Source organism: Lepidochelys olivacea (genome assembly GCF_965140295.1).
Source record: "Lepidochelys olivacea isolate rLepOli2 genome assembly, chromosome: 26".
In the NCBI taxonomy this organism is placed as follows: Eukaryota; Metazoa; Chordata; order Testudines; family Cheloniidae; genus Lepidochelys; species Lepidochelys olivacea.
The window spans coordinates 13398359-13418834 of NC_140436.1; the positions used below are offsets into that span (position 1 = coordinate 13398359).

Sequence of the window (20476 nt, forward strand, 5' to 3'; positions counted from 1 at the left end):
AAGGAAGGAGATTCCACCACCTCCCTAGGTAATCCATTCCAATGCTTCACCACCTCCTAGTGAAATAGTGTTTCCTAATATCCAACCTAGACCTACCCCACTGCAACTTGAGACCATTGCTCCTTGTTCTGTAGCAGGAATTGAACTGAACCCATAAAGATCTTTTCAGTGTTTTATTCCCATTTTTCCCTGAGAGAATTCACGCCGATTTTAAAAGCCGTTGTGACTCTCCAGTCTGACCCCTGCGATAATGGAGGTTTTGTAGGACATCACGAATCCAGGGTCGCCCCCTACATCTCTTTCCCCGCTGCCATATGGCACTGGACAGCTCTTAGACCAGCTGTTTGGTCTGGACACCTTTCCACTCTCAGACTGGGCTTTGCCTGCCACCCTGACACAGTCCATTCATCACAGGCTTCCAGCAGTTTAGTCAGAGGTTAATTTCCCTCCCCCACTTCTTTCCTATGGCCCTTTCCAGCTCAGCTTGGAGCAGCTTTCCTGAAAGCCTCACCCAGCGCCTTTCATTGCAATGCCGCTGGACACAGAACGTGAAAGGACCACACTGTGTGAGCCGGAGCTGTGGGAAGAGCTGGGGTGGGAGCGCCCTCTGCTGCACCAGGAATTGCTTAGAGCTCTCCAGGAATGGATCCTTTTCCAGGCCCTTGGTGCAGCCACTGGAAGAGAGCTGGAGCACTTTCTTGCAGCCCCCGGGCTGCAGTGACACCAGGGCTGGGAGCAGGGCAGGATGCTATTCACTGCAGGGGAAAGTCCCTGTGTGACCATTCTAATGCACCTGCTTAAATGTTTTTCGTTCTCCATGCCCCCGAAAAGTGGAGTCTAGAGAACACAAGGCACAAACCACTCCAGCAAACCAAGAACTTCATACCCAGGAGCTGCTCCCAAAGCAGGTAGGGATACTTCCTTATCCCGCTGCCTTCCACGGGCAGCTCCTTCCCTGCTGCCAGCACCTCCCCTTCCCGATCGTGAGCAGGGCTCTGTCCCCAGTAATCTGATCAACGTAGCCCTGGTCAATACTCTCATCTGAGCCACTCCATCAGTGGTAGCCTGTATCCTGCCCTCCTCCCCTTTGGCTCAGCAGAGCTGCGTTAGCACCCTGGCTCGATCCCCGAGGGCATAGCTTTTCAAACTGTGGGGCGCCGTGAGAGGTTATCAGGGGGCGCACAAGGACCTGATGTGAAGTAGGACAGTCCCCCGTCCTTGCTACTTGCCGAGGAGCAGGAGGCAGCCGGCACACAAGGGGAGGGGTTGGAGAGCGAGTCCACCTCTGAAGTACCAGTTGCTACCCTGCACGTGCCCCCGATGCTGGGCCGGTGGTAACAGGCAGCAGTGGGGTCAGACGGCTGAAACATGGAGGAATCAGCTGAAGCCAACAGGTGGACTCAGCAGGCGCAGCCTGGTAGGGATCGTGGCCTGAGCGAGCAGCAGGCTAGGGGAGAAAGCAAGGGGACTGGGCAGAGCCATGTAGGGGTCTTGGGGGCAGGGCTTGGCTGTGAAGGAGAGGGGAGAAAGAGGTGGGCGTGCATGGGACATGGAACTACAAAGGGGGCTGCACAGTGAAAAACTCTGGGAATCTCTGACTAGCGGAAACCCTGCGTGGCTTGTGCCACCTACCCCAGATCTATCCCAGGTGCTGATGTGGCTGGGTGGGTGACAAGGGGTATGATGACTGGTTCCTGGGGTGGGGGAGGGAAGCTACCCATGTTACTGAACACCATGCAGGCCCCTGCAACCCTATCTCCATCACTCATCCCCTCCCCCTACTTCATACCCATCTCACTTGGCACCAGGCAACCTTGTGTAGTCCCTGTTGGCTCCAGGGAAAGGATGGAGAAGGACCAGCCTCCACCAAGACTTTAAGGCTCCTGGCCAGTCTCCTCTTTACACCAGAGCTCATCCTACTTTCTCCTGCCGTGGACAGCCTGAGATGCTCCATGGCTCCTCCCCTAGAAGAGCAGGTGTGTCCCAGGACCTGCCCGAGCAGCTCCGATTCTGGTTTCCCTACCAGAGGAGCCCTGTGCCCTGCCCTTCTCTAGCCACTAAGGAGGATGGGGTGGGTGTTTGGAGGATGGGCCAGGCTGATCTGGACTGCTCTTCTGTAACAGGGAGGAAGTAGGCCCCCTGACCAACCTGGCATCATTCACAGAATCGTCATTCCTAAATCATCACCCCTGCCAACAGCTCATCTGGAGCCCTCGTGCCGACCCTGCTCTGCCAGTCCAGCTTATCTGCTTCGACAGGCAGCCATGTCTCCTTTGCCTCACCTCATGTGCCTGGAATAGGGTTTCTGTCCCAAACCCCCTGGCATAGATTTCAAAGCCAGAAAGGTCCATTGTGATCATCTCGTCTGATCTGTATCAGACAGGCCAGAGAAGGTCCCCACAATAATTCCTAGGGCAGATCTGTTAGAAAGACATCCCGTCTTGATTTTAACAAGTGTCAGTGATGGACAGTTCACCGTGACCCTTGGGAAATTGTTCCTATGGCTAATTACTCCCACAGTTAAAAGTTTATACCTTGCTTCCAGTCCGAGTTTGTCTAGCTTCAACTTCCAGCTATTGGATCATATTAGACCGTCCTCTGCCAGATTGAAAAGCCCAATATTAAATGTTCGTTCCCCATGTAGGTACTGAAAGACTGTGATCAAGTCGCCCCTTAATCTTCTCTTTGTTAAGCTAAATAGATTCAAAGAGCTCAATTGATCACTGTAAAGCATGTCTCCACCTTTGCTCCTGACCTCTTCAGGGCAAGCAACGTGGTCACAATTTTCAAAGCCAGATACTAAATATGAGGCTTCTAAATCTATATTTAGACACTCCAATCTATCAGCGACTCATGTCCCCACCTGTAAAATGTGGATACATAATTCTTCCTTTCTCCCACGCTTTGTCTTTCTCGTCTGCCTAGGCTCAGAGGACCTGGAACTCCAACACTAAAAGCACAAACCTCTAAAACTTAAGCTGAAGAAACAGAGCTGTCAGAAGATTTTTGTCAAAACAGCTTTCCATTGGAAAATGCCATTTTGATTAAACCAAAATTTTTCACGGAATCATGTCAATTGTGACAAAATTTCATTTACAAAAATTGGAAAAAAATGTCTAAACATCCCATTTTGACAACAAGTTGCGAGTTTTCGTATCAAAACAACTTCTTGTTTTGAAATTCTCTATTTCACGTACAATTTTTTTTAAGTTAAAAAGGGTGAACATTCAAAATGCTGCATTTTGATTTATCACCACAAAAATGTTTCAGCAGACTCAAAAGGATTCTCTTTTCAGGATTTCGTTCCCCACCCCAAATTTCAACATTTTGGCTTTTCGTCCCAATTCAGGATGAATTTTTTTTTTTTTTTTTGGTCAAAACCTCAGATTTTTTGTGGGATGGAAAAACCATTTTTCTGACCAGCTCTGTAAAGTCATAACTCCTCTAGCAGGTAGCTATAGTAAACTCTGATCCTCTGTGGATCAGCCACTATAAGGGGACGAGTCACGTGTACTTGAGAAGACAGATGGTGTTGCTATTAAGAAGATCTGAATTCCCAGATGTGCCACAGGCCCAAATCCTCAAGTGAAGTCAGTGCAAGTTAGGAGCTTAAGTACTTTGAGGGTCTGGACCTCATCTATAAGACAGAGATAATGATACCTCCCATTCACTGCTCCTTCCTTTATCTTTCCCTGCTCGTTGGGGTAGGGCAGGGATTGTCTCTTCCTATATGTCTATACAGCACCTATCACAAGAGAGCCCCAATCTCAGTTTTCAGAGTAACAGCCGTGTTAGTCTGTATTCGCAAAAAGAAAAGGAGTACTTGTGGCACCTTAGAGACTAACCAATTTATTTGAGCATAAGCTTTCGTGAGCTACAGCTCACTTCATCGGATGCGTACTGTGGAAACTGCCAATCTCAGTTGATACTTTTAGGCACCATGGAAACAAAAATAATAAGGAAGCATCCTTTTCTTGTCTGGTAAGTGCATTGCTCAGGGGCTGTATCGGAGCAGTGGATGTCCCCCTGCTTGAGGGATGGAGTCTATGCCAGATATTCCTGTGCGGCTTCGTGTGGTGGCGAGCACCCAGGGGAAGGGAAGCTGCCTCTCATCTGGGATGGAAATTGCTCAAATTGTTCCTTTTTGGAGCATTCCTCCTACTCCCCACCCCATCACTCTTCCCTGCCAAGACTTCCTCACCGGGGAGCCGCATGAGAGGAGGTTTGTCTGGAGCATCTCCCCCCACCACCGTGCTTCGTGTTTCAGCGGGGCTTTTCGTTCCCGTTCGTTAAAAATCTCCGGCACTCAAATCGTCGCCACTTGACAGCCCCAAGGAAGGCAATTACCCGTGGCTGATCTGAGCGTAGGGAATTGCCTCCTCTGCCTCCCCCTGAAAAGAATAGGCCTCCCAAACAAAAACCAAACTGCTTCCCTGCGAGCTAACCGCCTCGTGGCTAGCAGGGCGAGAGGAGGCATGGGTGTGACAGGAGAGGGAAATCCAGTGCAGGTCAGTTCCCACCATAGCCGCCCATGGTAGGCGAGTGGGTGTATATTTTCGCTGTGCAGGGAGGAGCAGGATACGTCTGGATGCTATTCTCATGTTCTTCTTACATCTCACACCTTTAATCAAGGGCAGCAGGCCAGCTGATGGGGGGGGTCACCTTTGCTGTGGGCTATAAGCCAAATCAAGACAAGAGGTAAAACTTCCTAATTACTTAAAGCCCAAGTCTCACAGCAAGAAGTAGTCCCTGCCTGGAAAAGCTTACGAGCTAAATAAACAAAACAGACAAAGGGTGGGAGGAGAAACTGAGGCACAGAAAGGGGAAGTGACTTGCCCAAGGTCACACAGCGGGTCACTATCAGAGCTAGGACTCAAACCCTGGTCTCCTAACTCCCAGCGTAGTGCCTCCAACAGATTGTCTCGCTCTGCCCGCTGTCTCATAACCCTTTCTTCTCTGTTACATGCAAGGTTCAGAACAGGCTCTCAGCAGCAAGGATCTTGAAAGAGGGACTCGATCCTTTTACGGGAAGTGAGTGCTGGTGGTTCAATAATGCTGAAGGCCAAGAGCCAGTCTCTACAGGAGAGGGCAGCGAGCATATAAGCTACACACGGCCCTACCAAGCTGGCTTCACTGCTTGTGCTGGTGCTATCTGCCATACAAGTTTAGGCGTCGCTCCATTTCCCATCACACAAGCATTTAGGCCCAGAAGGGTTTTTTTTAAAAGTATCAAAAGGTTCCCAACAGCAGAATCCACCCTCTGCAAGATCAGCCATGTAGAGCAGGACCCATTAGCCCTAGAGTTTAATATGGCTAACTCTGACTATCGCTTCAAATGGCCCTCACTCACCGCACGCCCCGTGGACCATCCCGCCCTATGTAGCGGTTAGCAACGCAATCCCTAGCTAGCCATGCAAGCTGGAGAAGCCCAGGGGATGACAGTCCTATGATGCAACCGTGATCCTGGCAACCCCAGCCTGGCAAAATTCCACTGGCCAGCACCAAGTGGTGTTCACAGGTATACAGGGAAAAATCCTTATCAGGATTAATGTCTGGCAGACACAGAGGTCAGTTTTGCCAGGTTTGCTTCCCCTGTGTTACCACATGCCCAGCTAAAAGCTGTAAAGCCATAACCCTTAACAAGATGCTTTCCCCAGATGATGGGTGTAGAATGGACTTACCATAGCGAGCTCTCCCCGCCTAGCAGCCCTCCAGTGCTCTGCCTCTTTTTGTGAGCCAACTCTCCAGCCAGGTCACGTTCAGTCCCACCCCTTCCAGGGTAACAGAGAGTCCAACAAACAAGTGTCCTGTGTCCTTACATCAGGTCTTCAGCCCAGATTCCTGGGGGCTGGCAGGGAAGCCCAGGCCCTCTCTCTCCTGTGGGTTCCAGCCCAAGGCTCTGTAGTGAACAGGCAGGATCTGTCTATTCAGACCCTCCTCAGCTACCTCCTTGGGCTTCTTTCTACCACAGCCCCTTCGGGCCCACTCCATACCTGTGTTCTTCTCAGGCTCCACAACCTCCACCTTCCATGGCCACCCTTCTGTCAGAGCCAGGACTCAACGGCCTAGAATCAGAGAAATATCGGGCTGGAAGGGACCTCAAGACGTTACCAAGTCCAGGCCCCTGCGCTCAGGCAGGACCAAGTGAATCTGGAGGAGTTTGTCCAACCTGGTCTTAAAACCCTCCCGTGGTGGTGATGCCACAGCCTCCCCGCCTAGGTCAGAGTTTAACTACCCTTATAATTACAAAGTTTCTCCTAGTATCTAACCTAAATTTCCCTTGCTGCAGATTAAGCCCATTGCTTCTTGTCCTACCTTCGTGGACACGGCACAACCAATCTCTTTATAACTGCCCTTAACATATTTGAAGACTATCATCAGGTCCCCCCCTCAGTTTGCTTTTCTCAAGGTTAAACATGCCCAGATTTTTTAATCTTTCCTCAGAGGTCAGGTTTTCTCAATCTTTCATTACTTTTGTTGCTCTCCTCTGGACTCTCCCCAATTTGTCCCCATCTTTCCTAAACTGTGGTGCCCAGAATTGGACACAATACTCCAGCTGGTGCCCCACGACTGCCAAGTAGAGCAGGACAGTGACCTCCTGTGTCTTTTCACAACTGAATCACAGTGCTGATTCATATTCAAATTTGTGATCATCAGTAGCCCCCAGCTCCTTTTCAGGTGTCCTGACACCTAGCCAGTTACTCCCCATTCCTTTGGAATCCCCCAAATGAAAATATAAACTTAAACCAACTTCTGCCCTGCTTGGGCTTGGCCTTTCTTCCCTCTTAAATCTCCCCTGCTCCCTTCCTCAACCGAACACCTCCCAGGGCTCCCCTCTGGATGTTCAGACCCTTCCCTCACCACTGGAGCTTGCTCCACCCCGCTGGCTGCTCTGTGTCTCTCCTGACCCTTCACCAGAGCTGATTCTCAGGAGAGGGTCCCAAGAAGTATGTTCCCTGAGCCTCCTCTTTCCTCTGCTGCCCAGAAGTCCTTCCCTGGCCCAGAGAGGGACTACACAATTCTTTCCCGGCAGCCCCCTTGTCTCTGGGCTTCTTCCCTTCATAATCACCCGAGCTCCTTTCTACCGGGGCTCCCTCTTTAACTGGGCCCGCCTCACCCTCATCAAAACATAAGAACGGCCATACTGGATCAGAGCAATGGTCCATCTAGCCCAGTATCCTGTCTTCTGACAGTGGTGCCAGATGCTTCAGATGGAGTAAACAGAACAGGACAATCTATTGAGTGATCCATCCCATTGTCCAGTCCCAGCTTCTAACAGTCAGACGTTTAGGGACACCCAAAGCAGGGGGTTGTGTCCCTGATCATATTGGCTAACAGCCATTGCTGGCCCTATCCTCCAGGAATGTATCTAATTCTTTTTTTAACCCAGTTATACTTTTGGCCTTCACAACATCCCCTGGCAACAACTGCGGCAGGTGGTGTGAAGAATTACTTCCTTCTTTTGGTTTTAAACCTGCTGCCTGCTAATTTCAATGGGTGACCCCTTGTTTGCGTGCTATGAGAAGGAGTAAATCACACTTCCTTATTCACTTTCTCCACACCAGTCATGGTTTTATAGACCTCGATCATATCCCCCCCTTAGTTGTCTCTTTTCCAAGCTGCAAAGTCCCAGTCTTATTAATCTCTCCTCATATGGAAGCTGTTCCATACCCCTAATCATTTTTGTTACCTTTCTCCACACTTTTTTCCAATTCTAATATACCTTTTTTGAGATGGATCACCCAGAACTGCAGGCAGTATTCAAGGTGTGGGCGTACCATGGATTTATATAGTGGCACTATGATATTTTCTGTTTTATAATCTATCCCTTCCTAATTGTTCCTAACATTCTGTTCACTTTTTTGCCTGGCACTGCACACGGGGCAGATGTTTTCAGAAAACTATCCTTGATGACTCCAAGAGCTCTTTCTTGATTGGTAACAGCTAATGTCAACCCCGTCATTGTGTATGTGTTTTCCAATGTGCATTACTTTGCACTGATTAACATTGAATTTCACCTGCCGTTTTGTTGCCCAGTCACTCAGTTTAGTGTGATCCCTTTGTAACTCTTTGCAGTCTGCCTTGGACTTACCTATCTCGAGTAATTTTGAATAGTCTGCAAACTTTGCCACTTCACTGTTTGCTGTTTACCCCCTTTTCCAGAACATTGCCCCTCTTCAGGTGGATCTGCAAACGGATACAGATTTCAGCTGGTACCTGAGGACAGAAGTGACCCCTCAGCACCAACATAATACAATCCCAGGATTAGGTCCATTGTCACTCAGCGATTCTACGAACGACGTCTGTTCCTACCCCTTCCCAGAGTGGAGCAGCCCATAATTCTCCTGAATACCTATCCCCCTCCCCCAACACACAGACCTTTAACAAAAGAGGCCGGTAGCCCAGGTATTAGTGGTAAGAGTTCAGATCATGCTAAACACCTTTGCTGGGCTCTGTTCAGCGTCAGAGGATTTGCGTGGGTGCCAGAGGTGCAGTGTGGGACTCGGAACACACGTCGTCAGTAACTCAGACACACCACGGCAGAACTGGAGGGCCAGGTAGTCAATGGGGTGATGGGAGCACAGACGGGATGCTCCCTGAGAATCCTCGTCATCTTTGTTACTGATGATTCCTGCTAGAAAGGGGCCAGGGAGTAGTAAGGGCTAGTCAGCCTGGGCAGGTTCTAAGCTACAGCTTTGCCTCAGCAGAGGATGTGTCCCACCAATGCAGCTGATGGTGTCACCTCTATAACCTGGAGCTAAGACCAGGTGCGTGTCACTGGTAAGATTAAAGTCTGCATGCCATCATCATATCCCTGCGGGGTAAGGCAGAACCACCCCCATTTCACAGATGAGGCACAGGGAGCAGAGCGTCTCACTGACCCCATATTCAGCTGGGCTGGGGAAGCTAGCGCAGAGTCTGCCCCTGCAGGAGGCTCAGATCACCTACCCCACCCCCTGGGTGACATGAATGCGGCGAACATGGCCTATTCCTCGCTTTGGCTGCGGGAGAGCATCTCTGCCTCCACCCCCGTCTCCCTGGCATCTGGGCACGTGGTTCCTCCTCCCCAGGGCGATTTTAACGGCACGCTGGAAAGGAAAATCCCACAGAGATGAAGCAGGGAAAGAGCAGCAATTGTGCCCTGCCATTTCATTAATGATCTTCGGCTCTGCTACGGAGCCCAGCAACAAGAAACTGGCTAATTCGTTTCTGGGCTTTGTACGGCTCGAGTCTTAAAGCTTCAAAGACGACAGGAAAACTGCCGAAGATCAGAGAGTGAAAAATGGAGACTTCTAGAAAGGGCTTCCGCCCTGCAGATGGAGGCTCACAAAAGGAGCCGAGGAGATGGCTACCACCCCACCGAGGACCTTGTATTCTAACATATGCATTCTAAATGCCGTGACTGTTCTCAGGATAAAATGCATTTGGCGTTTGCTAGCAAAAAAAAAAAAAAAAAAGATGTGTGACAGTAAATGTCTAGAAACAATATTAAGTCACTGAGTGATTGAAACACGCTGAGATGGAATAACTTGCTGTTCTGGTTCAGAATAGCAGGATTCTAATAAGAAGTGCATTACAAAGATAACTCAAAGAAAGCTGTCTACTTAATGGCTAAAGTAACCAGCCCCTAGACACATGATTTGTGAGCACCAGAAAGTGACAAGTTCCTTAAAACGTTAAATGATTTTTTAGATTAATGGAATAACTATTGCTGAACTTTTGCCCCCGTTATTTAAGTATTTGTAGTAAGTTAAGATGAGGATTCCAGATTTTGGTAGAAGAAGAAGTATCAAAATAAATGTAAACGATCAGCAGCCCGTGCTTAAGTACGTGTGATTTTAGTATTTTTAGGATGAAGATTCTGTCTCTAATTTATTTTCATTGCCTGAAAAGGCCATTTTAAATTAACTCGACACCTTTCTGTAATTAATTGTCTAAACCCCCAGACAGTAATTTTAGCTCTACCGTTGGGTGTACTGTCCTATACAGTCCCACAAATTGCTGATTGGAATATATCTCGACTGGTGTTTAACCCTAGGTAGTGCAACTTGGCGCATAACTGGATTGCCAAGTGAAGGATCTATATTTGGGATCAATAGTCACTATTCGCTGAATAAGCTAAGTGTAATTTGACTATTATGTGATTAATTTAGGATGTAGCCATAGGATAAAGTTTACCCCAGGGGTTAAATCTGGTGGTAATTTCACCACTGTGTGTTTAGCTTCAAGGAATAAGAGACTGGCTTGCAATGACTGGATCTTTCTTTCTTGAGAAGAGTTAACATTTTGTGTTACACTCAATCTTTTAAAGTTTATGACAGTACCCTAAAAGCACCTCTGCTCTGTCTTCGCTAATTTCCCATTTTCTTTTTAAATTCTATTTTGATTAGTAAAATGGATCAAATTCCTAAGGAATCTCAAACCCTGACTTTCACTCCACAACCTGACGTGACAGCCATCGTGAAGGGAGCTGGTTTATTTTGCTTGACTGAAATATCCAACTAGGTGGTGGGGAGAGAGAAAGCACAGAAAACGGGCAATGCAGAAGTAGAACCACCGGGATTTGGTGGGGGAATAGGGGGAAGAGGAATGACGTGCGTTGGGTTGGAAGAAGGGAGTAGAGATAAGTGGTGGGGAAGGGGCATTGATGAGGGTAGAGACAATCTCAGAACTATATACGCAGTCAAACTTCTCGGCTATCGCCAGGTCTCTCTCTCTCCATGAAGAATTGTCTCTTCCCCAGGGCTGTGGACTGGGCAGCGAGCTTCCTCTTCTGCGCTCGCCTCTTCCTCTCTTCCCTCTCTGCTCCCGGGAGACAGGCAGTGACATGTCCAGCTCCTGGAGAGAGCAGCTCTTCCCTGCTCAAGGACGCCAGGCGGGCGAGGAGCTGAGAGAAGGGAGAGGAGTGCGCTCGTGGGGCGGAGGCAGGTCCTTCCCAAAGGAAGGCTTGGTGGGAGGCGCTTGGCTGCTGCCCTGCTTCAGAGTGACATGTCTGGTGCCGCTGATGCAACTGGCCTTATGTTTCCTGGGGCACGACACAGTTCCCTAAAGACACCAAGTTTTAAATCCCTCCCAGCAGCACATGGTGGCTGAAAGGACGATTACTTTGGGATAGGAAGAGGCCACGTCCCTCTCTCTCCAGAGTAACGGCCCCAACAGCAGCAGAGTCACTACAGATTTACACTGGTATGACAGACCTGAATTGGGCTCCCCGTCTTTCATGGGACACCAGCAACTCCACAACCGTCGTGTCGGGATGCCTACAACCGGGAGAGGTCTTTTTGGGTTGCGTTCTCTGCGGCAGGTCCATGTTGCAGCTCCCCTGCACGCAATCAGGGTCCCCTCTTGTTGGTGTGGGTCTCTCACACAGCAACGAGCGCAAGGCTAAAGAGGAAATTGAGATTGAAAATGCAGAAACAACAGGGGAAATGAAAGGTGTCTGTCGGGGGCCCTCTGGAACTATTGTTAACTTGTTTATTTTTAAACAAATACCTTTTGGGTTGGCCTTCTCTCTTTAATGTGAGATCCAGAGCCTGCCCCGGGCTATGGCTGCCATCTCCCAATCCCACTCCCTCCACGCACACACGTTCGCGTACCTCAGACATGGCATCACCTTAGCTGTGCAGCCCTCAAGCTCCCTTCCCACATTCCCTGCCACTGTCTGTTGCTCCCGATTGTTCCATCTACCCCAGCGTGCCACCAGGCAGAACATTACGAATATGAGGGGGAAAGGAGTCCAGGAGAGCTGGCTGTATTTTCAAGAAGCCTTATTGAGGGCACAGGAACAAACCAACCCAATGTGCAGAAAGTATAGCAAATATGGCAGGCGACCAGCTTGGCTTAACAGTGAAATCTTCGGTGAGCTTAAACACAAAAATGAAGCTTACAAGAAGTGGAAATTTGGACAGATGACTAGGGAGGAGTATAAAAATATTGCTCGAGCCTGCAGGGGTGTAATCAGGAAAGCCAAGCACAATAGGAGTTGCAGCGAGCAAGGGATGTGAACCCTCTTAGGTTTACAATGGTACCAATGGCACCATGGAGCCGGGCCCATGCTCAGAAGGGGCCCCAGCCTGCTCCGCTTGCACTGTGCCCCGAAACACTGCCAGCCCGCTGGCTCCTCCGCCCACCACTTGCTCCCACCGGCCAGCCAAGGGCTCCTCTGCGCCCCTTGGCCCCACCCGCCGGCTCCTCTCTGCCCCCCGGCCGGACCCCAGGGCACCTCTGGCTCTGGGAAGTCTCTGCTTCCCACCACCTGTGGGGCCCGCCGGTCTCCCCGGAGCTGAGCCACCTGGGACTGGGGCAGAAGCCTGGCCAGTTTCAGGTGGGGGGAGATATTACGGAGGGCTTGGCTGGGCCAAGTGGGTTCTGAGGGAGCCTGGCTAGGGCAGGCCCTGGCCCGATCACTCCCAAGGGGCCGGAGCTGCTGGCTCAGCCCTGCAGACACAGTCACCACCAGCAGGGCCGGTGAGTGCAGCCAGGAGGCAGGGCATGGGGGAGGAGGGTTCTGGGGGTCTGGGATGGTGCTGGGCTGTGAGGGGGTGGGGAAGATGTGTGTGTTGGGGCACTAGGGTATGGGGGTTGAGTGTGGGGTGCTGGGCAGTTGTGGTGGGGCTGTGGGCGGGGGATGCTGGGCATAGAATCATAGAATATCAGGGCTGGAAGGAACCTCAGGAGGTCATCTGGTCCAACCCCCTGCTCAAAGCAGGACCAATCCCCAACTAAATCATCCCAGCCAGGGCTTTGTCAAGCCTGACCTTAAAAACCTCAAAGGAAAGAGATTCCACGACCTCCCTAGGTAACGCATTCCAGTGTTTCACCACCTCCTAGTGAAAAAATGTTTCCTAATATCCAACCTAAACCTCCCCCACTGCAACTTGAGACCATTACTCCTTGTTCTGTCATCTGCCACCACTGAGAACAGTCTCTTTGGAACCCCCTTTCAGGTAGTTGAAAGTAGCTATCAAATCCCCTCTCATTCTTCTCTTCCACAGACTAAACATCCCCAGTTCCCTCAGCCTCTCCTCATAAGTCATGTGTTCCAGTCCCCTAATCATTTTTGTTGCCCTCCGCTGGATTCTCTCCATTTTTTCCACATCTTTCTTGTAGCGTGGGGCCCAAAACTGGACACAGTACTCCAGATGAGGCCTCACCAATGTCAAATAGAGGGGAACGATCACGTCCCTCAATCTGCTGGCAATGCCCTTACTTATACATCCCAAAATGCCCTTGGCCTTCTTGGCAACAACGGCACACTGTTGACTCATATCCAGCTTCTCGTCCACTGTAACCCCTAGGTCCTTTTCTGCAGAACTGCTGCCGAGCCATTCGGTCCCTAGTCTGTAGCAGTGCATGGGATTCTTCCGTCCTAAGTGCAGGACTCTGCACTTGTCCTTGTTGAACCTCATCAGATTTCTTTTGGCCCAGTCCTCTAATTTGTCTAGGTCCCTCTGTATCCTATCCCTACCCTCCAGCGTATCTACCTCTCCTCCCAGTTTAGTGTCAGGGGTGGTGTGCAGGGCACTGGGCATTTGTGGCAGGGTTGCAGGGGGACGCTGGGCACAATGGGTCTGGGGGGGGAGGGGCTCTGACCATAGGGAGTCGTGGGGTGTTTGTGTTGGGCAAGGGGGATGTGTGGCATGGCATGGGCTCACCCCTGAGGGGAAAGGGCATGCTGGCAGCACAGGGCCGGGCGGGCCAGTGTGCATCTGGCAACTGGACAGCACAGCATGGGGAGGAGATTAGGAGCCCTCAGTGGGGAAAGAAGAGGTTAGGGACTATTTAGAAAACCTGGAAACGCACAAGTCCAAGGGGCCAGACCTAATGCATCCAAGGGTGCTGAGGGAGTTGGGGGATGTGATTGCAGAGCCATTGGCCATTATCTTTGAAAACTCCTGGTCGTCGGGGGAGGTCCCAGATGATTGGGAAAAGACTAATGTAGTGCCCATCTTTTAAGAAGAGAAGGAGGAGAATCCGGTGAACCTCACTTCAGTCCCTGGAAAAATCATGGAGCAGGTCCTCAAGGAATCCATTTTGAGGCACTTGGAGGAGAGGAAGATGATCAGGAACAGTCAACATGGATTCACCAAGGGCAAGTCATGCCTGACCTGATTGCCTTCTATGATGAGATAACTGGCTCTGTGGATATGGGGAAAGTGGTGGATGTGTTATTCCTTGACTTTAGCAAAGCTTTTGATGCGGTCTCCCATAGTATTCTTGCCAGCAAACTAAAAAAGTATGGGCTGGATGAATGCACTATAAGGTGGGTAGAAAGCTGGCTAGATTGTCGGGCCCAATGGGTAGTGATCAATGGCTCCATGTCTAGTTGGCAGCCGGTATCAAGTGGAGTGCCCCAGGGGTCGGTCCTGGGGCCGGTTTTGTTCAATATCTTCATTCATGATCTGGAGGATGGTGTACATTGCACCCTCAGCAAGTTTGCAGATGACACTAAACTGGAAGGAGAGGTAGATATGCTGGAGGGTAGGGATAGGACACAGAGGGACCTAGACAAATGGGAGGATTGGGCCAAAAAAAATCTGATGAGGTTCAACAAGAACAAGTGCAGAGTCCTGCACTTAGGACAGAAGAATCCCATGCACCGCTACGGGCTGGGGACTGACTAGCTAAGCAGCAGTTCTGCAGAAAAGGACCTAGGGGTTACAGTGGATGAGAAGCTGGATATGAGTCAGCGGTGTGCCCTCGATGCCAAGAAGGCTAACAGTATATTGGGCTGTATTAGTAGGAGCACTGGCAGAAGACTGAGGGAAGTGATTATTCCCCTTTAGTCAGCACTGATGAGGCCACACCTGTAGTATTGAGTCCAGTTTTGGAACCCACACTACAGAAGGGATGTGGACAAATTGGAGAGAGTCCAGCAGAGGGCAACGAAAATGATCAGGGGGCTGCGGCACATGATTTACGAGGAGAGGCTGAGGGAACTGGGCTTATTTAGTCTGCAGAAGAGAAGAGTGAGGAGGGATTTGATAGCACCCTTCAACTCCCTGAAGGGGGGTTTCAAAGAGGATGGAGCTTGGCTGTTTTCAGTGGTAACAGATGACGGAACAAGAAGCAGTGGTCTCAAATTGCAGTGGGGGAGGTCTAGGTTGGATATTAGGAAACACTATTTCAGTAGGGAGTGGTGAAGCACTGGAATGGGTTACCTAGGGAGGTGGTGGAATCTCCATCCTTAGAGGTTCTTAAGGCCCAGCTTGACAAAGCCCTGGCTGGGATGATTTAGTTGGTGTTGGTCCTGATTTGAGCAGCGGGTTGGACTAGATGAGGTCTCTTCCAACCCTATTCTTCTATGATTACCCTTGCCCCAGCTCACCTCGTCCTGCCCTAGGACACCTTTCCCCAGCCAGACATCTGTGACCTCGAGAAAGGCTATCATGGGCATCTTTTAGCAGCTCTGGTTGTTGCAGAAGTAGAACCACAGGGATTTGGTGGGGGAAAAGGGGGAAGAGGAATGACGTGCGTTGGGTTGGAAGAAGGGAATGGGAGGTAACTGGTGGGGAAGGGGCATTGATGAGGGTAAGGACACTCATAGCCCAGGAAGCGTACTGGCTGCTCTGGAGAAGTTTTACGATTTGCTTCTGTGTTTACTGTATGAATCATTTGTTCCAGGTTTAGAGTTAGAAGGTTCATGAATTAACTTGTTTTTGGGGAAAGCAGTGGCTTCTATGTGGTCTGTACTAACTGACATTTCAGCCTGTATACTTCTTCTTGGTACGGTATTCTGCTTTTGTAACTTATTGTCCCGGTGATATTTAGCTTGGGCCATCGGATCATTTTAATTTGGCTTGCTTGGTTGCAATTTCATTTTGGTTTGTGCACAATGCCAAAGAAGTCTTTGTAGCCTTCTACGTTCACTGATACTGATACTGTCTCTATAGCATTCAGGTTCCTGTTTGTGCACTGCTGCTTGTGTCTTTGCACTGGATGTTAGGCTGAGCTTTACAAACCAGTTATATTTGCTGTTTTGTACCTCATTAATGTCACATCCATGCAAAATCTCACCCTCTGAGTCCCTGCTTGCTTCCTTGGTATGATACGTTTTTGTCTCTCCTCTTCTGGTCTGCAAGCGTTGGCATCACGATTTCTCCTGCCACAATTATTGCATATGACCCCACATGCTCCAGAGCCTTTTCCAGCATCATGCTCCCCCCGCCCCCCACAGATTTTCCTTTGCGTTGTGTCTCCTCTGCTTCGCGTTTGCGCATTTGCTTTCATATGGATTTGGGGATATTTTCTCTTGTGTTTTCATGCTCTCTCTGTGAGGGTGGTGAATTATCTCTATGCCTGCTCCACTTAAACACTGCATTTGGATGTGAGCTGGTTCACTAGCTTTGCACATGTCTACAGCTCTTGGCAGCATTAGCGTGGGCTTGCTGAGCATTCTCATTCAAACTTCTGCCTCTTTCGTCCCCATTACTAACCTATCACGAGTTAGTTCATCTTGTGAGAGTCAATAATCACATGAGTCAGGCATTTGGCGCAGTTTGGCAATATACTCATCTATTGTTACTCCAGTTTCCTGATTATACTTGTTGAAAAGATCCCTTTCGTATCTGACATATTCTGTGGGCTGAAAACACTTTGGGCACACTTACAGGATTGTACCTGGGTCATCCCGCTCTGCTGCTGCCAGATCCAGACGCTATCAGCACGCGTGGCAGCCTTTACCCATTGCAGCTAGAGCATGACTGCTCTTATTTTGTTTTCCTTTCCATTCAGCCCTGTTGCAATTTCGTCAATTTCCTATTGTGATCTAAAAAAGAATGTCCCATGGCTAAATGCATCCCCTTTTGTGTCTGTCTGCTTGAGGATGGGAAACTGGGACAGCGCCAGGATTATTGTCTCTGTTTTTTTGTTTGTTTGATTTGCAATGTTCTTAGTTTCTGATTTCACGTCCCTGCGGCTGCCGACTCACTTCTGACACCGTGCCCTGTGCGCGAACGCAACATTCAGGCTGTATTCCTTCCACCACATGTACTGTCCTCTGTCATCAAACACTTCCTGAAAGAGGAATTCCCTGCCTTCCTAAACATAATGACATCAGGGCACCCCTAGTGGGAAGCTATTTACTGTAGCATCTCAGATCTCTTCTCTTCAGCTATTGCTTTCCCCTATTCCTTACCCTGCCCCACACCTCCAGCTGCCGCCTCTCAGGCCCCATCTCTCTTCCTCTCCTTCCCAGGCCCTGCCCTTCAGCAGGGCCCTTTGAACACTGGGAAATAATTCCTGAATAGCCTGCAAATGCTCGGGCTCCAAGTCAACATGATGGGTTTGGGACCCTTAGGTGTATGTGGATTTAGGGAGCTTCACCTCCACTCTGTAAGAACAGGATGAATCCAGGGATCTACAACAAATAAGTGTATTCCATCGGAGCGCAGGGATCTCGGCAGACGTGCGGTGGAAGGGGAGAGTTTGCTTCTGAGAGGCTATGTATTTCCAGCTATGTCAAGGTCTAGCAGTGTTTGCAAGGGCGGGGTATCACCAGATCATTGACATGGCGGTGGTTGAGTATGTGTTAGAACGGTAGCGTGGCTAGTTCTCTTGGTGCCCGTGCAGATGTCCTAGCCAACGGTAAATGGTGGAAGCCGCCCGCTCGTTGGGAACATCTTTGGGTTTGTGTACGGGTGGAACATTAGCAAGTGTGATGCTTCGTTCGCACCTGTGCCGAGGAGGCAGCCGAGATCAGTGTTTCTGACAAGCAGGGTGGCAAGGGGCAAACACCCGCAGGCGTGTGAGGGAGGAGAGGTTCATGTGCACAAGGAGCTCACAGCATCATCGTGTGTTCATGTAATGTAAGAGCACGGGAGCTGTTCCAGCCACTCTGTGCGGTGTGAGTTGTTTGTGAGCACAGGGCGACATCATGTGGCCAGGTCAAGGCAGTGGTTGGGAAGAAAACACAATGAAACATTTGGAGTGAGCAGATTGTCTCGGTGCTTTTCTCTCATTAGGTATTGCGGAGGTTGCCTTCCACCCACACTTGAGCATATGTGGCGAACGCGGGCAGGAACGGGCTGGGTGGATGGAGCTGTTGCAGGGTGCTCAGGGTAAGGAAGCAGCATAAAATACTACCTAGGTTTCATCTAGCACTTTGCTTCTCTAGATCTCAAAGCACTTTACAAAGGAGCTGTAATTATTGCTACTGGGAAACTGAGACACGGAGAGGGGAAGCGTCTAGCCTGAGGTCACCCAACAGGCCTGTGATAGCGCACATGTGGCCTTGATGTGGCAGAGGAAGAAAGGAGAGCAGCAGAATACAGACCCTGGACTTCAGAAAAGCAGACTTTGACTCCCTCAAGGAACTGATGGGCAGGATCCCCTGGGAGAATAACATGAGGGGGAAAGGAGTTCAGGAGAGCTGGCTGTATTTTAAAGAATCCTTATTGAGGTCACAGGGACAAACCGACAAACCTGATGTGTAGAAAGAATAGTAAATATGGCAGGCGACCAGCTTGGCTTAACAGTGAAATCCTTGCTGATCTTAAACACAAAAAAGAAGCTTACAAGAAGTGGAAGATTGGACAAATGACCAGGGAGGAGTATAAAAATATTGCTCGGGCATGCAGGAGTGAAATCAGGAAGGCCAAATCACACCTGGAGTTGCAGCTAGCAAGAGATGTTAAGAGTAACAAGAAGGGTTTCTTCAGGTATGATGGCAACAAGACGAAAGTCAAGGAAAGTGTGGGCCCCTTACTGAATGAGGGAGGCAACCTAGTGACAGAGGATGTGGAAAAAGATAATGTACTCAGTGCTTTTTTTGCCTCTGTCTTCACGAACAAGGTCAGCTCCCAGACTACTGCACTGGGCAGCACAGCATGGGGAGGAGGTGACCAGCTCTCTCTGGAAAAAGAAGTGGCTCGGGACTATTTAGAAAAGGTGGATGAGCACAAGTCCATGGGGCCGGATGCGCTGCATCCGAGAGTGCTAAAGGAGTTGGGGGATGTGATTGCAGAGCCACTGGCCATTATCTTTGAAAACTCATGGTGATCGGGGGAGGTCCCGGATGACTGGAAAAAGGCTAAAGTAGTGCCCATCTTTCAAAAAAGGGAAGGAGGAAGATCCTGGAAACTACAGGCCAGTCAGCCTCACCTCAGTCCCTGGAAAAATCATGGAGCAGGTCCTCAAGGAATCAATTCTGAACCTCTTGGAGGAGAGGAAAGTGATCAGGAACAGTCAGCATGGATTCACCAAGGGCAAGTCATGCCTGACTAATCTAATTGTCTTCTATGATGAGATAACTGGCTCTGTGGATGAGGGGAAAGCAGTGGACGTGTTATTCCTTGACTTTAGCAAAGCTTTTGATACGGACTCCCATAGTATTCTTGCCAGCAAGTTAAAGAAGTATGGGCTGGATGAATGGACTATGAGGTGGATAGAAAGCTGGCTAGATTGTCGGGCTCAACGGGTAGTGATCAATGGCTCCATGTCTAGTTGGCAGCCAGTATCAAGTGGAGTGCCCCAAGGGTCGGTCCTGGGGCTGGTTTTGTTCAATATCTTCATTCATGATCTGGAGGATGGTGTGGATTGCACCTTCAGCAAGTTTGCAGATGACACTAAACTGGGAGGAGAGGTAAATACGCTGGAGGGTAGGGATAGGATACAGAGGGACCTAGACAAATGGGAGGATTGGGCCAAAAGAAATCTGATGAGGTTCAACAAGAACAAGTGCAGAGTCCTGCACTTAGGACAGAAGAATCCCATGCACTGCTACAGGCTGGGGACTGACTGGCTAAGCAGCAGTTCTGCAGAAAAGGACCTGGGGATTACAGTAGACGAGAAGCTAGATATGAGTCAGCGGTGTGCCCTCGATGCCAAGAAGGCTAATGGCATTTGGGCTCTAAGTAGATCAAGGGATGTGATTGTTCCCCTCTATTCAACATTGGTGAGGCCTCATCTGGAGTACTGTGTCCAGTTTTGGGCCCCACACTACAAGAAGGATGTGGATAAATTGGAAAGAGTCCAGCGAAGGGCAACAAAAATGATTAGGGGTCTGGAACACATGACTTATGAGGAGAGGCTGAGGGAACTGGGATTGTTTAGTCTGCGGAAGAGAAGAATGAGGGGGGATTTGATAGCTGCTTTCAACTACCTGAAAGGGGCTTCCAAAGAGGATGGATCTAGGCTGTTCTCAGTGGTGGCAGATGACAGAACAAGGAGTAATGGTCTCAAGTTACAGTGGGGGAGGTTTAGGTTGGGTATTAGGAAAAACTCTCTCACTAGGAGGGTGGTGAAACACTGGAATGCGTTACCTAGGGAGGTGGTGGAATCTCCTTTCTTTGAGGTTTTTAAGGTCAGGCTTGACAAAGCCCTGGCTGGGATGATTTAGTTGGGGATTGGTCCTGCTTTGAGCAGGGGGTTGGACTAGATGACCTCCTGAGGTCCCGTCCAATATCCTATGATTCTGAATAAAAGATCATCCCAAACAGAGCGCTCCCCATCCACACCTGATCACGGTCAAGGAAGA

General features: G+C 49.7%; 1 protein-coding gene across 1 annotated transcript in view; it reads right to left on the bottom strand.

Moving 5' to 3' along the window:
- Nucleotides 1-11379, bottom strand: part of LOC311513263 (glycerol-3-phosphate acyltransferase 2, mitochondrial-like) — a 174957-nt gene extending 163578 nt beyond the window's left edge. Inside the window, exons 1-3 of the mRNA XM_084614960.1 lie at nucleotides 11199-11379; nucleotides 8093-8217; nucleotides 5682-6065 (exon numbers count right to left, since the gene is read on the bottom strand). The gene's annotated coding sequence lies outside the window, so the exon portion shown is untranslated. The remainder of the gene's footprint in view (nucleotides 1-5681; nucleotides 6066-8092; nucleotides 8218-11198) is intronic.
- Between the last annotated feature and the right edge of the window lie 9097 nt (nucleotides 11380-20476).